At 38.0% G+C, this 9840-nt stretch overlaps 1 protein-coding gene across 2 annotated transcripts in view; it reads right to left on the bottom strand.

The window, feature by feature from the left end:
• The window catches only part of LOC145280053 (nucleoporin 88-like), a 910024-nt gene that overhangs the window by 23303 nt on the left and 876881 nt on the right, over positions 1 to 9840 (bottom strand). The window lies entirely within an intron of this gene.

The following is a 9840-nucleotide window of genomic DNA, read 5'->3' as shown; positions in this document are numbered from 1 at the left end:
AAAATTGAGTGGGGGGAGAGAAAGAAAATTGAGTGGGGGGAGAGAAAGAAACATTGAGTGGGGGGAGAGAAAGAAAAATTGAGTGGGTGGAGAGAAAGAAAAATTGAGTGGGTGAGAGAAGAAAATGAGTGGGTGGAGAGAAAGAAAAATTGAGTGGGGGGAGAGAAAGAAAAATTGAGTGGGTGGAGAGAAAGAAAAATGAGTGGAGGAGAGAAAGAAAAATAGAATGGGGGAGACAGAAAGAAAAATAGAATGGGGGAGACAGAAAGAAAAATAGAATGGGGGAGAAAGAACAATAGAATGGCGGAGGACAGAAGAAAAATAGAATGGGGGAGAGAAAGAAAAAATAGAGTGGGGGAGAGAAAGAAAAATTGAGTGGGGGAGAGAAAGAAAAATTGAGTGGGGGAGAGAAAGAAAAATTGAGTGGGGGAGAGAAAGAAAAATTGAGTGGGGGAGAGAAAGAAAAATTGAGTGGGGGGAGAGAAAGAAAAATTGAGTGGGGGGAGAGAAAGAAAAATTGAGTGGGGGGAGAGAAAGAAAAATTGAGTGGGGGGAGAGAAAGAAAAATTGAGTGGGTGGAGAGAAAGAAAAATTGAGTGGGGGGAGAGAAAGAAAAATTGAGTGGGTGGAGAGAAAGAAAAATAGAATGGGGAGGAGAGAAAGAAAAATAGAATGGGGAGGAGAGAAAGAAAAATAGAATGGGGAGGAGAGAAAGAAAAATAGAATGGGGAGGAGAGAAAGAAAAATAGAATGGGGAGGAGAGAAAGAAAAATAGAATGGGGAGGAGAGAAAGAAAAATAGACTGGGGAGGAGAGAAAGAAAAATAGAATGGGGAGGAGAGAAAGAAAAATAGAATGGGGAGGAGAGAAAGAAAAATAGAATGGGGAGGAGAGAAAGAAAAATAGAATGGGGAGGAGAGAAAGAAAAATAGAATGGGGAGGAGCGAAAGAAACATAGAATGGGGAGGAGAGAAAGAAAAATAGAATGGGGAGGAGAGAAAGAAAAATAGAATGGGGAGGAGAGAAAGAAAAATAGAATGGGGAGGAGAGAAAGAAAAATAGAATGGGGAAGAGAACGAAAAATAGAATGGGGGAGAGAACGAAAAATAGAATGGGGGAGAGAACGAAAAATAGAATGGGGGAGAGAACGAAAAATAGAATGGGGGAGAGAACGAAAAATAGAATGGGGGAGAGAACGAAAAATAGAATGGGGGAGAGAACGAAAAATAGAATGGGGAAGAGAACGAAAAATAGAATGGGGGAGAGAACGAAAAATAGAATGGGGGAGAGAACGAAAAATAGAATGGGGAGGAGAGAAAGAAAAATAGAATGGGGAGGAGAGAAAGAAAAATAGAATGGGGAGGAGCGAAAGAAAAATAGAATGGGGAGGAGAGAAAGAAAAATAGAATGGGGAGGAGAGAAAGAAAAATAGAATGGGGAGGGGAGAAAGAAAAAAAGAATGGGGAGGAGAGAAAGAGAAATAGAATGGGGAGGGGAGAAAGAAAAATAGAATGGGGAGGAGAGAAAGAAAAATAGAATGGGGAGGAGAGAAAGAAAAATAGACTGGGGAGGAGAGAAAGAAAAATAGAATGGGGAGGAGAGAAAGAAAAATAGAATGCGGAGGGGAGAAAGAAAAATAGAATGGGGAGGAGAGAAAGAAAAATAGAATGGGGAAGAGAACGAAAAATAGAATGGGGGAGAGAACGAAAAATAGAATGGGGGAGAGAACGAAAAATAGAATGGGGGAGAGAACGAAAAATAGAATGGGGAAGAGAACGAAAAATAGAATGGGGAAGAGAACGAAAAATAGAATGGGGAAGAGAACGAAAAATAGAATGGGGGAGAGAACGAAAAATAGAATGGGGGAGAGAACGAAAAATAGAATGGGGAAGAGAACGAAAAATAGAATGGGGAAGAGAACGAAAAATAGAATGGGGGAGAGAACGAAAAATAGAATCGGGGAGAGAACGAAAAATAGAATCGGGAAGAGAACGAAAAATAGAATGGGGGAGAGAACGAAAAATAGAATGGGGAAGAGAACGAAAAATAGAATGGGGGAGAGAAAGAAAAATAGAATGGGGGAGAGAACGAAAAATAGAATGGGGGAGAGAACGAAAAATAGAATGGGGGAGAGAACGAAAAATAGAATGGGGAAGAGAACGAAAAATAGAATGGGGGAGAGAACGAAAAATAGAATGGGGAAGAGAACGAAAAATAGAATGGGGGAGAGAAAGAAAAATAGAATGGGGGAGAGAACGAAAAATAGAATGGGGGAGAGAAAGAAAAATAGAATGGGGGAGAGAACGAAAAATAGAATGGGGGAGAGAACGAAAAATAGAATGGGGGAGAGAACGAAAAATAGAATGGGGAAGAGAACGAAAAATAGAATGGGGGAGAGAACGAAAAATAGAATGGGGGAGAGAACGAAAAATAGAATGGGGAGGAGAGAAAGAAAAATAGAATGGGGAGGAGAGAAAGAAAAATAGAATGGGGAGGAGAGAAAGAAAAATAGAATGGGGAGGAGAGAAAGAAAAATAGAATGGGGAGGAGAGAAAGAAAAATAGAATGGGGAGGAGAGAAAGAAAAATAGAATGGGGAGGAGAGAAAGAAAAATAGAATGGGGAGGAGAGAAAGAAAAATAGAATGGGGAGGAGAGAAAGAAAAATAGAATGGGGAGGAGAGAAAGAAAAATAGAATGGGGAGGAGAGAAAGAAAAATAGAATGGGGAGGAGAGAAAGAAAAATAGAATGGGGAGGAGAGAAAGAAAAATAGAATGGGGAGGGGAGAAAGAAAAATAGAATGGGGAGGAGAGAAAGAAAAATAGAATGGGGAGGAGAGAAAGAAAAATAGAATGGGGAAGAGAACGAAAAATAGAATGGGGGAGAGAACGAAAAATAGAATGGGGAAGAGAACGAAAAATAGAATGGGGAAGAGAACGAAAAATAGAATGGGGGAGAGAACGAAAAATAGAATGGGGGAGAGAACGAAAAATAGAATGGGGGAGAGAACGAAAAATAGAATGGGGGAGAGAACGAAAAATAGAATGGGGGAGAGAACGAAAAATAGAATGGGGGAGAGAACGAAAAATAGAATGGGGAGGAGAGAAAGAAAAATAGAATGGGGAGGAGAGAAAGAAAAATAGAATGGGGAGGAGAGAAAGAAAAATAGAATGGGGAGGAGAGAAAGAAAAATAGAATGGGGAGGAGAGAAAGAAAAATAGAATGGGGAGGAGAGAAAGAAAAATAGAATGGGGAGGAGAGAAAGAAAAATAGAATGGGGAGGAGAGAAAGAAAAATAGAATGGGGAGGAGAGAAAGAAAAATAGAATGGGGAGGAGAGAAAGAAAAATAGAATGGGGAGGAGAGAAAGAAAAATAGAATGGGGAGGAGAAAAAGAAAAATAGAATGGGGAGGAGAGAAAGAAAAATAGAATGGGGAGGGAGAAAGAAAAATAGAATGGGGAGGAGAGAAAGAAAAATAGAATGGGGAGGAGAGACTGAAAAATAGAATGGGGAAGAGAACGAAAAATAGAATGGGGGAGAGAACGAAAAATAGAATTGGGAAGAGAACGAAAAATAGAATGGGGGAGAGAACGAAAAATAGAATGGGGGAGAGAACGAAAAATAGAATGGGGGAGAGAACGAAAAATAGAATTGGGAAGAGAACGAAAAATAGAATGGGGAAGAGAACGAAAAATAGAATGGGGAAGAGAACGTAAAATAGAATGGGGAAGAGAACGAAAAATAGAATGGGGAAGAGAACGAAAAATAGAATGGGGGAGAGAACGAAAAATAGAATGGGGGAGAGAACGAAAAATAGAATTGGGAAGAGAACGAAAAATAGAATGGGGAAGAGAACGAAAAATAGAATGGGGAAGAGAACGAAAAATAGAATGGGGAAGAGAACGAAAAATAGAATGGGGAAGAGAACGAAAAATAGAATGGGGAAGAGAACGAAAAATAGAATGGGGGAGAGAACGAAAAATAGAATGGGGGAGAGAACGAAAAATAGAATTGGGAAGAGAACGAAAAATAGAATGGGGGAGAGAAAGAAAAATAGAATGGGGAAGAGAACGAAAAATAGAATGGGGGAGAGAACGAAAAATAGAATTGGGAAGAGAACGAAAAATAGAATGGGGGAGCGAAAGAAAAATAGAATGGGGAAGAGAACGAAAAATAGAATTGGGAAGAGAACGAAAAATAGAATGGGGGAGAGAACGAAAAATAGAATGGGGAAGAGAACGAAAAATAGAATGGGGGAGAGAACGAAAAATAGAATGGGGGAGAGAACGAAAAATAGAATGGGGGAGAGAACGAAAAATAGAATTGGGAAGAGAACGAAAAATAGAATTGGGAAGAGAACGAAAAATAGAATGGGGGAGAGAACGAAAAATAGAATGGGGGAGAGAACGAAAAATAGAATGGGGGAGAGAACGAAAAATAGAATGGGGGAGAGAACGAAAAATAGAATGGGGGAGAGAACGAAAAATAGAATGGGGGAGAGAACGAAAAATAGAATGGGGAAGAGAACGAAAAATAGAATGGGGAAGAGAACGAAAAATAGAATGGGGAAGAGAACGAACAATAGAATGCGGGAGGGAAAGACAAATAGAATGGGAGAGAGAGAAAAAAATAGAATAAAATAGAATGGGGGGGAGAAAAATAGAACGGAGAGAGAAATAACAATAGAATTGGGAATAAGAAAAAAAATAAAATTGGGAGAAAGACAAAAAGAATTGGAAGAAAGAAAAAAAATAGAATTGGAAGAAAGAAAAAAAATAGAATTGGGAGAAAGAAAAAAATAGAATTGGGAGAAAGAAAAAAAATAGAACTGGGAGAAAGAAAAAAAATAGAATTGAGAGAAAGAAAAAAAAATAATTGGAAGAAAGAAAAAAAATAGAATGGGAGAGAGAGAGAGAGAAATAGAATGGGAGAGAGAGAGAAATAGAATGGGAGAGAGAGAGAAATAGAATGGGAGAGAGAGAGAAATAGAATGGGAGAGGGAGAGAAATAGAATGGGAGAGGGAGAGAAATAGAATGGGAGAGAGAGAGAAATAGAATGGGAGAGAGAGAGAAATAGAATGCGAGAGAGAGAAAAATAGAATGCGAGAGAGAGAGAGAAAAATAGAATGCGAGAGAGAGAGAAAAATAGAATGCGAGAGATAGAGAAAAATAGAATGCGAGAGATAGAGAGAAATAGAATGCGAGAGATAGAGAGAAATAGAATGCGAGAGAGAGAGAGAGAAATAGAATGCGAGAGAGAGAGAGAGAAATAGAATGCGAGAGAGAGAGAGAGAAATAGAATGCGAGAGAGAGAGAAATAGAATGCGAGAGAGAGAGAGAGAGAAAAATAGAATGGAGAGAGAGAGAAAAAAATAGAATGCGAGAGAGAGAGAGAAATAGAATGAGAGAGAGAGAAAAATAGAATGCGAGAGAGAGAGAGAGAAAAATAGAATGCGAGAGAGAGAGAGAGAAAAATAGAATGCGAGAGAGAGAGAGAGAAAAATAGAATGCGAGAGAGAGAGAGAGAGAGAGAAAGAGAGAAATAGAATGAGAGAGAGAGAAATAGAATGCGAGAGATATAGAGAGAAAAATAGAATGCGAGAGAGAGAGAGAAAAAGTGAATGAGAGAGAGAGAAAAACAGAATGAGAGAGAGAGAGAAAAACAGAATAAGAGAGAGAGAGAAAAACAGAATGAGAGAGAGAGAGAAAAACAGAATGAGAGAGAGAGAGAAAAACAGAATGAGAGTGAGAGAGAAAAACAGAATGGGAGTGAGAGAAAAAAACAGAATGGGAGAGAGAGAAAAAAACAGAATGGGAGAGAGAGAAAAAAACAGAATGGGAGAGAGAGAAAAAAACAGAATGGGAGAGAGAGAAAAAAACAGAATGGGAGAGAGAGAAAAAAACAGAATGGGAGAGAGAGAAAAAAACAGAATGGGAGAGAGAGAAAAAAACAGAATGGGAGAGAGAGAAAAAAACAGAATGGGAGAGAGAGAAAAAAACAGAATGGGAGAGAGAGAAAAAAACAGAATGGGAGAGAGAGAAAAAAACAGAATGGGAGAGACAGAAAAAAACAGAATGGGAGAGACAGAAAAAAACAGAATGGGAGAGACAGAGAAAAACAGAATGGGAGAGAGAGAGAAAAACAGAATGGGAGAGAGAGAGAAAAACAGAATGGGAGAAAGAGAGAAAAACAGAATGGGAGAGAGAGAAAAAAACAGAATGGGAGAGAGAGAGAAAAACAGAATGGGAGAGAGAGAGTAAAACAGAATGGGAGAGAGAGAGAAAAACAGAATGGGAGAGAGAGAGAAAAACAGAATGGGAGAGAGAGAGAAAAACAGAATGGGAGAGAGAGAGAAAAACAGAATGGGAGAGAGAGAGAAAAACAGAATGGGAGAGAGAGAGAAAAACAGAATGGGAGAGAGAGAGAAAAACAGAATGGGAGAGAGAGAGAGAGAAAAACAGAATGGGAGAGAGAGAGAGAGAAAAATAGAATGGGAGAGAGAGAGAGAGAAAAATAGAATGGGAGAGAGAGAGAAAAATAGAATGGGAGAGAGAGAGAAAAATAGAATGGGAGAGAGAGAGAAAAATAGAATGGGAGAGAGAGAGAAAAATAGAATGGGAGAGAGAGAGAAAAATAGAATGGGAGAGAGAGAGAAAAATAGAATGGGAGAGAGAGAGAAAAATAGAATGGGAGAGAGAGAGAAAAAAATAGAATGGGAGAGAGAGAGAAAAAAATAGAATGGGAGAGAGAGAGAAAAAAATAGAATGGGAGAGAGAGAGAAAAAAATAGAATGGGAGAGAGAGAGAAAAATAGAATGGGAGAGAGAGAGAGAAAAATAGAATGGGAGAGAGAGAGAAAAAAATAGAATGGGAGAGAGAGAGAGAAAAATAGAATGGGAGAGAGAGAGAGAAAAATAGAATGGGAGAGAGAGAGAGAAAAATAGAATGGGAGAGAGAGAGAAAAATAGAATGGGAGAGAGAGAGAAAAACAGAATGGGAGAGAGAGAGAAAAACAGAATGGGAGAGAGAGAGAAAAACAGAATGGGAGAGAGAGAGAAAAACAGAATGGGAGAGAGAGAGAAAAACAGAATGGGAGAGAGAGAGAAAAACAGAATGGGAGAGAGAGAGAAAAACAGAATGGGAGAGAGAGAGAAAAACAGAATGGGAGAGAGAGAGAGAAAAATAGAATGGGAGAGAGAGAGAGAAAAATAGAATGGGAGAGAGAGAGAAAAATAGAATGGGAGAGAGAGAGAAAAATAGAATGGGAGAGAGAGAGAAAAATAGAATGGGAGAGAGAGAGAAAAATAGAATGGGAGAGAGAGAGAGAAAAATAGAATGGGAGAGAGAGAGAGAAAAATAGAATGGGAGAGAGTGAGAAAAATAGAATGGGAGAGAGAGAGAAAAATAGAATGGAGAGAGAGAGAAAAATAGAATGGTGAGAGAGAGAGAAAAATAGAATGGTGAGAGAGAGAGAAAAATAGAATAGAGAGAGAGAGAGAGAAAAATAGAATGGAGAGAGAGAGAGAGAGAAAAATAGAATGGAGAGAGAGAGAGAGAAAAATAGAATGGAGAGAGAGAGAAAAAAAATAGAATGGAGAGAGAGAGAGAGAGAAAAAAATAGAATGGAGAGAGAGAGAGAAAAAAATAGAATGGAGAGAGAGAGAGAGAAAAAAATAGAATGGAGAGAGAGAGAGAGAAAAAAATAGAATGGAGAGAGAGAGAGAGAAAAAAATAGAATGGAGAGAGAGAGAGAGAAAAAAATAGAATGGAGAGAGAGAGAGAAAAAAATAGAATGGAGAGAGAGAGAGAGAGAAAAAAAATAGAATGGAGAGAGAGAGAGAGAGAGAAATAGAATGGAGAGAGAGAGAGAAGAATAGAATGGAGAGAGAGAGAGAGAGAGAGAGAGAGAGAGAAATAGAATGGAGAGAGAGAGAAAAATAGAATGGAGAGAGAGAAAAATAGAATGGAGAGAGAGAGAGAAAAATAGAATGGAGAGAGAGAGAGAGAAAAATAGAATGGAGAGAGAGAGAGAAAAATAGAATGGAGAGAGAGAAAAATAGAATGGAGAGAGAGAGAGAGAGAGAGAAAAATAGAATGGAGAGAGAGAGAGAAAAATAGAATGGAGAGAGAGAGAGAAAAATAGAATGGAGAGAGAGAGAGAAAAATAGAATGGAGAGAGAGAGAGAAAAATAGAATGGAGAGAGAGAGAGAGAAAAATAGAATGGAGAGAGAGAAAAATAGAATGGAGGGAGAGGGAGGGACAGAAATAGAAAGGGCGAGAGAGAAAAATAGAAAGGAAGAGAAAGAGGAGGAAAGAGAGAAAGAAGAATGTGAAATAGAGAGAGAAAAATAGAGAGAGGGGAGAGAGAAAGATAGAAGTGGGGAGAGGAAGATAGAAGGGTAGAGAGAAAGATAGAAGGGTAGAAAGACAGATAGAAGGGGAGAGAGACAGATAGAAGGAGAGAGAGACAGATAGAAGGGGAGAGAGACAGATAGAAAGGGGGAGATACAGATAGAAAGGGGGAGAAAGATAGAGAGGTTGAGAGAAAGAGAGGAGAGAGAGAGAAAGATAAAGAGGTGGAGAGAGAGAGAAAGATAAAGTGGAGAGAGAGAGAAAGGTAAAGTGGAGAGAGAGAGAAAGGTAAAGAGGAGAGAGAGAGAAAGGTAAAGAGAAGAGAGAGAGAAAGGTAAAGAGAAGAGAGAGAGAGAGAGAGAGCGAGAAAGGTAAAGAGGAGGAGTGTGAGAAATAAATAGAGAGATAAGGTGGAATAAGTAAAAAAAAAGAGAGAAAAATCACTTGCTTATTTTTCAGACAGCTTACTGTTCTCACATAAGATTAAATTGTAGAATTTTGCACAATTGTCAAAAAATGTAATTAGTTTTTCCCATTAATGTGTTTGGTTGGATGGTCTTAGAGTTTCTCAACCCATTTTAGGTATTTTAATCCTGTATACAGTCAGTTTGGTCAAGGTTTTTATATTTAATATCTTCCAGTGTGTAATCATGGTTTTTGCATTAAATTTCATGACAGCAGATACAGACTCATACCATCGACAGCAGAGATTCTGTTTAACTCACAGATGGGACCTCAACAGGTGCTAACATGCTAGGTCAGAATGACCCTGTGAATAATGCGGATTAAGGATTGACTCCACACTCACCATATTCTGGTTCGAATTAGTTTGAAAACAATAACAACAACAAAAAAATTCAGTAAATTATTCCAATAATATCAATTCTTTGCTCAATAAAATAATCAAATACAATAAAATATTTTTGTCTTGAACATGTATGACGAAAAGTTATTTCATAAGCAATTTTGTGTTTAACATTTCTTGAATTTTCGATGAAAACACAATTATAATGAAGTGAAATAACTAATTAGTACAAATATACTGATGGTAGTGGAAGACCTGGAAAGCAATAATAAAAAGCAAGATAGCAGCATTATCAAAGTAGTCTTCAACTCTGGAATTGGAATTGCCTAGCATGTAATCTAGCTCAAGATCAGTTGGCAACAATGGTCAATGACACTGTACTTTCTTGAGAAAGCTGGCTCAACTCAACCAAAGGCATAGCCGTTACAAGAAAAGTGATCGTTTTAGCTTATTGTATAATTGTAATGAAATTGCATTGTGCTGAGATGATATATTTAAGAAAACATGCTCATTCAACTTTAACACATTAAATCAGATTCTAAATCATTTTTAATCAGGTTTTCACTTAAAAGGTTAAATAGATCAGTCACATGATCAAACACAATTGCTTCTGTGGGATTCTGTGCATATTTATTTCACTTTTTTAAAATGAGTTTTTGAACGAGTTTATTGCTGTAGAATAA

The sequence above is a fragment of the Euprymna scolopes genome, chromosome 1 (genome assembly GCF_053919585.1).
Source record: "Euprymna scolopes isolate OS-2025 chromosome 1, ASM5391958v1, whole genome shotgun sequence".
NCBI lineage: Eukaryota > Metazoa > Mollusca > Cephalopoda > Sepiida > Sepiolidae > Euprymna > Euprymna scolopes.
The sequence above is the reverse complement of the archived record's forward strand: the minus strand, read 5'-3'. Positions and strand labels throughout refer to the sequence as shown.